The 6060-nt window shown below is 34.1% G+C and overlaps 1 non-coding gene across 1 annotated transcript; it reads right to left on the bottom strand.

Moving 5' to 3' along the window:
- Positions 1-3038: 3038 nt before the first annotated feature.
- Positions 3039-3146, bottom strand: LOC130984187 (small nucleolar RNA R71). Its single transcript, XR_009088137.1, has one exon. It is a non-coding gene; the product is annotated as a small nucleolar RNA R71 (small nucleolar RNA).
- Between the last annotated feature and the right edge of the window lie 2914 nt (positions 3147-6060).

Raw genomic sequence — 6060 nt, 5'->3', positions numbered from 1 at the left:
GATAATTGGTGCAGAAATCCACTTCTGGGGCCCACTTGGTGTGTGCTGGGGCTGGGACTAGAGCTATCCACGAATTAAGGCCTTTCTTGGAGTTGAACTCCAAGTTATAACGTGTTTTGGGCATTCAACTCCGGATCATGACGTGTTTCTGGCGTTTAACTCCAGACAGCAGCATGTACTTGGCGTTCAACGCCAAGTTACGTCGTCTATCTTCGCGCAAAGTATGGACTATTATATATTGATGGAAAGCCCTGGATGTCTACTTTCCAACGTCGTTGAGAGCGCGCCAATTGGACTCCTGTAGCTCCAAAAAATCCATTCCGAGTGCAGGGAGGTCAGGATCCAACAGCATCAGCAGTCCTTTTTCAGCCTAACTCAGATTTTTGCTCAGCTCCCTCAATTTCGGCCAGAAATTACCTGAAATCACAGAAAAATCACACAACTCATAGTAAAGTCCAGAAATATGATTTTTGCTTAAAAACTAATAAAATTCTATTAAAAACTAATTAAAACATACTAAAATCTACATGAAATTACCCCCAAAAAGCGTATAAAATATCCGCTCATCAGAAGGCAATAGGAAAGCAGAGATGCAGAAGGAACAACGCATCTCCATACGCTTATCTGAAATTCCCACCAACGAATTACATAAGTATCTCTATCTTTATTTTATGTTTATTTATATTTTAATTATCAAAACTCTATAACCATTTAAATTCGCATGACTGAGATTTACAAGATGACCATAGCTTGCTTCAAGCCGACAATCTCCGTGGGATGGACCCTTACTCACGTAAGGTTTATTACTTGGACGACCCAGTGCACTTGCTGGTTAGTTGTGCGAAGTTGTGAAAAAGAGTTGAGATTACAATTGTGCGTACCAAGTTGTTGGCACCATTGAGATCACAATTTCGTGCACCAAGTTTTTGGCGCCGTTGTGGGAGATTGTTCGAGTTTGGACAACTGACGGTTCATCTTGTTGCTTAGATTAGGTAATTTTCTTCTTGTTTTAACCATTATTTTATTTTCAAAAAGTTTTAAAAAAAACTTTCTAAATTTTTCTTCTTTTTCGTTTTTCCAAAATAATTTTCAAAAAATACAAAAAAATTATAAAATCATAAAATCAAAAATATTTTGTGTTTCTTGTTTGAGCCTAGAGTCAATTTTTAAGTTTGGTGTCAATTGCATATTTTTAATTTTTCTAAAAAAAATTTTGAAAACTCATGCATGGTGTTCTTCATGATCTTCAAGTTGTTCTAAGTAAGTCTCCTTGTTTGATCTTTAAATTTTCTTGTTTTGTGTCTTTTCTTGTTTTTCATATGCATTTTTAGTTTGTTAGTGTCTAAGCATTAAAAATTTCTAAGTTTGGTGTCTTGCATGTTTTTCTTTGTTTGAAATTTTTTTCAAAAATAAGTTCTTGATGTTCATCATGATATTCAAAGTGTTCTTGGTGTTCATCTTGACATTCATAGTGTTCTTGCATGCATCATTGGTTTTGATCCAAAATTTTTATGTTTTGAGTCATTTTAGTTATTTTTCTCTCTCCTCATTAAAATTCAAAAATAAAAAATATCTTTCCTTATTTTACTCATAATTTTCGAAATCTTTGGGTTGACTTAGTCAAAAATTTTTAAAATAAGTTGTTTCTTGTTAGTCAAGTCAAGATTTCAATTTCAAAAATTTATCTTTTCAAAATCTTTTTCAAAAATCAAATCTTTTTCATTTTTCTCTTTAATATTTTTGAAAATTTTAAAATTGATTTTCAAAATCTTTTTCTTATCTTTATTTCATAATTATCGAAATTATTACTAACAATTAATGTTTTGATTCAAAAATTTCAAATTTGTTACTTTCTTGTTAAGAAAGGTTCAATCTTTAAATTCTAGAATCATATCTTTTAGTTTCTTGTTAGTCAAGTCATCAACTTCAATTTTCAAAATCAAATCTTTTTAAAAAATTTTTTCAAATCTTTTTCAAAATAAATTTCAATCATATCTTTTTCAAACATATCTTTTTCAAATCATATCTTTTTCAAAATCAATTTCAAAAATCTTTTCTAACTTCTTATCTTTTCAAAATTGAATTTCAAATCTTTTTCAACTAACTAATTGACTTTTTGTTTGTTTTACTATTTCTTATCTTTTTCAAAACCAGCTAACTACTTTTCTCTCTCTAATTTTCGAAAATCACCTTCCTCTTTTTCAAAAATCTTTCTAATTAACTAATTGTTTCAAATTTTGATTTTAATTTTATTTCTTCTCTTAATTTTCGAAAATCACTAACCATTTTTCAAAAACAATATTCAATATTCTCTCCCTCTCATCTTCTTCTATTTATTTATTTAATTACTAATACTTCTCTTCTCCTCATAATTCAAACCCTCTTCTCTTCTCTCTCTGTGTTCGAATTTTTCCTTTCCTATTCTTATCTTCTTCTACTCACATAAAGGAATCTCTATACTGTGACATAGAGGATTCCTCTTCTTTTTTGTTCTCTTCTTTTTCACATGAGCATAAGCAAGGATAAGAACATTCTTATTGAAGCTGATCTGGAACCTGAAAGGACTCTGAAGAAGAAGCTAAGAGAAGCTAAAGCACAACAATCCAGAAAAAACCTTACAGAGAATCTCGAAAAAGAAGGAGACATGGCCGAACCCAACAACAATGCAAGGAAGATGCTTGGTGACTTTACTACACCAAATTCTAACTTTCATGGAAGAAGCATCTCAATCCCTACCATTGGAGCAAACAATTTTGAGTTAAAGCCTAAATTAGTTTCTCTGATGCAACAGAATTGCAAGTTTCATGGACTTCCATCAGAAGATTCTTTTCAGTTCTTAACTGAATTCTTGCAGATCTGTGATACTGTTAAGACCAATGGAGTTGATCCTGAGGTCTATAAGCTTATGATTTTTCCCTTTTGCTGTAAGAGACAAAGCTAGAACATGGTTAGATTCTCAACCTAAAGATAGCTTGAACTCTTGGGATAAGCTGGTCACGGCTTTCTTAGCCAAGTTTTTTCCTCCTCAAAAGCTGAGCAAGCTTAGAGTGGATGTTCAAACCTTCAGGCAGAAAGAAGGTGAATCCCTCTATGAAGCTTGGGGAAGATACAAGCAACTGACCAAAAAGTGTCCTTCTCACATGCTTTCAGAATGGACCATCCTGGATATATTCTATGATGGTCTGTCTGAATTGTCTAAGATGTTATTGGACCATTCTGCAGGTGGATCTATTCACCTGAAGAAAACGCCTGCAGAAGCTCAGGAACTCATTGACATGGTTGCAAATAACCAGTTCATGTACACTTCTGAAAGAAATCCTATGAGTAATGGGACGCCTAAGAGGAAGGGAGTTCTTAAAATTGATGCTCTGAATGCCATATTGGTTTAGAATAAAATGTTGACTCAGCAGGTCAATATGATTTCTCAGAGTCTGAATGGTTTGCAAAATACATCCAACAGTACTAAAGAAGCATCTTCTGAAGAAAAAGCTTATGATCCTGAGAACCCTGCAATGGCAGAGGTGGATTACATAAGCCTATGGAAACACCTATAATCTCTCATGGAGAAATCATCCAAATTTCTCATGGAAGGATCAACAAAAGCCTCAACAAGGCTTTAATAATGGTGGAAGAAACAGGTTAAGCAATAGCAAGCCTTTTTCATCATCCTCTCAGCAACAGACAGAGAATTCTGAGCAGGGCCTCTCTAGCTTAGCAAATATAGTATCTGATCTATCTAAGGCCACTCTCAGTTTCATGAATGAAACAAGGTCCTCCATTAGAAATCTGGAGGCACAAGTGGGCCAGCTGAGTAAAAGAGTCACTGAAACTCCTTGACGTGGCGGAAATTGGCGAGTTAAGAAATTATTAATAGAAATACGTTGCAAGTACAGTCCTTAACCAGCCAAAAATCCGCTTATCAATTTAGAAGGGTTGTCACAATATTGAAATTAAAATACTGGGAGTATGAATCCCAGGTCGTCTCCCAACGAGTTGTAAAAAGATGTGCTATTTTATCAATCAGGTGTTTTCAAAAATGGTTGAGTTGATAAACAGGAAATTAATTTAGAGAATTTAATTAATTTTAAATAATAGCCTTGACTGGGAGTAGATTAGTTGGAAGCCTTATTCTTGTTGAAGTACTCTCAAGATTAATTAATAATTGGAAGTTGCTCTGCTTAGTTATCCCTTACTAGGTAAAGGAAAGTCAAGCAAGTTGGAAAGCTGTTTCTAGTCACAAGTCCTAATCCTCTCCCTTGGGAAGGACTAGTGTCAATGATTAGAGGGTGATCCAACAATAAACCCAATTATAATTTCTCTCTTGAGTAATTCAACTCAAGGTTTCCTTTCAATCATCTCCCAATCAAGTTATGGAACTACTCACTCATCATAATTATAAACTTCACAGAATCAATGGGGAAAATAAAAGAAGACATAATAAATAATAATGAAAGGGATTAATTGAAAATAAAAATATTCTATATTAGTAACTTGTGAAAATAATCCAATGTCAACTCTGGGGGAATTAAGAATATGGAAGAATAAATGAAAAATAAATAACAGACAATAGTAACTGGTACCAGAGGTAGACTCTTCTCAAAAGCTAAAGCCAAAATCTTCAAAATCCTAATTATGAATGTTCAAGTGAGTAAACCTAGGGGAGGAGTAAATTCAGATCTAAAAAATAAAAATTATGCGGAATTAATGTTGTCTATCTCTGCATATTCCCTGGCTCTAATCTGTATTTCTGGGCCGAAAACTGGGTTAAAATCTGGCCCAAAAACTCTGCCAGCGACTTCTGAAATTCTGCAGATCGCGCACGTCATGCGGCCGTGTCGTCCACGCGTTCGCGTCACTCAGCGTTTCTTGTACCACGCGTGCGCGTCGTCCCGCATTCGCGTCGTTCATGCAGCTTCCAATCCACGCGGTGCGTCATGCACGCGAGCGCGTCGCTGTTATTTCTTCCATTTCGCGCGATCGCGTCTGCCATGCGACCACGTGACTTCTCGCTGGTTATCTCCTCAATTCTTTTTGTTCTTTCTATTTTTGCATGCTTCATTTCCATCCTTTAAGCCATTCCTGCCCTGTAATTCCTAAAATCACTTAACACACATATCAAGGCATCTAATGGTAATAAGAGAGGATTAAATAAAAGAAAATAAAAGCCAAAGAAGCATGTTTTCAATCATAGAGTATTTTTAGGAAGGAATTGTAATTACATGTAAATCATATGAATAAGTGGGTAAAGACTTGATAAAACCATAGAATTAAACATAATATGAATCATAAAATAGTGGTTTATCAACCTCCCCACACTTAAACATTAGCATGTCCTCTAGCTAAGTTAAAAGAGATAAATATGAATGAACAGGAACATGCAAGACTCATGTAATGCAGTGCAACCTATATGCATATGAATGCAACTATATGAGTTGGTCTACATGATTAAAAATAGATAAGTTCTCTAAGACAAAATATGGGGCAGATTTCACTAATTCAGAGCATATTGTAAAGGCAGATAAATTTGTAAGAAGATAGCTTGTGAAGGCAGGGGATACAAGACTGAGCATTGAACCCTTACTGTTGGTGCATGTGCACTTTAATCATCTCTAGCATATGGGGTAATCACTCTATCCTTCTCTAATCATGCTTTCAAAAGATTTGTTTTTCACCTAATCAATCAACAATTTTAAAATGCCAATGCAAACATCATGAGGTCTTTTCATGGTTGTAATGGGGCTAAGGTAAAGGTGAGGATACACATATGGCTAAGTGAGCTTATATATTGAATCTTTAATTAACATAAGCTCCTACCTAACATACATATACTCTATATAATTTCAACATTCATCTTAGCTACCCAAGATTTCCTTTTCACTTTCCATATTCATGTATCAACCTTTATTTTAATTTTATCATATGTGCATTGATTATTAAATTCTGACTTATCATTGGGGTGATTTTGTCCCCTTATTCACTAAAATAAAGAAAATATATTTTATTTATTTATTTTATTTTATTTATTTTTTTCTCTTTTTTTTTATAGCTTACCAATGCACA

The sequence above is a fragment of the Arachis stenosperma genome, chromosome 5 (genome assembly GCF_014773155.1).
Source record: "Arachis stenosperma cultivar V10309 chromosome 5, arast.V10309.gnm1.PFL2, whole genome shotgun sequence".
NCBI lineage: Eukaryota > Viridiplantae > Streptophyta > Magnoliopsida > Fabales > Fabaceae > Arachis > Arachis stenosperma.
The sequence above is the reverse complement of the archived record's forward strand: the minus strand, read 5'-3'. Positions and strand labels throughout refer to the sequence as shown.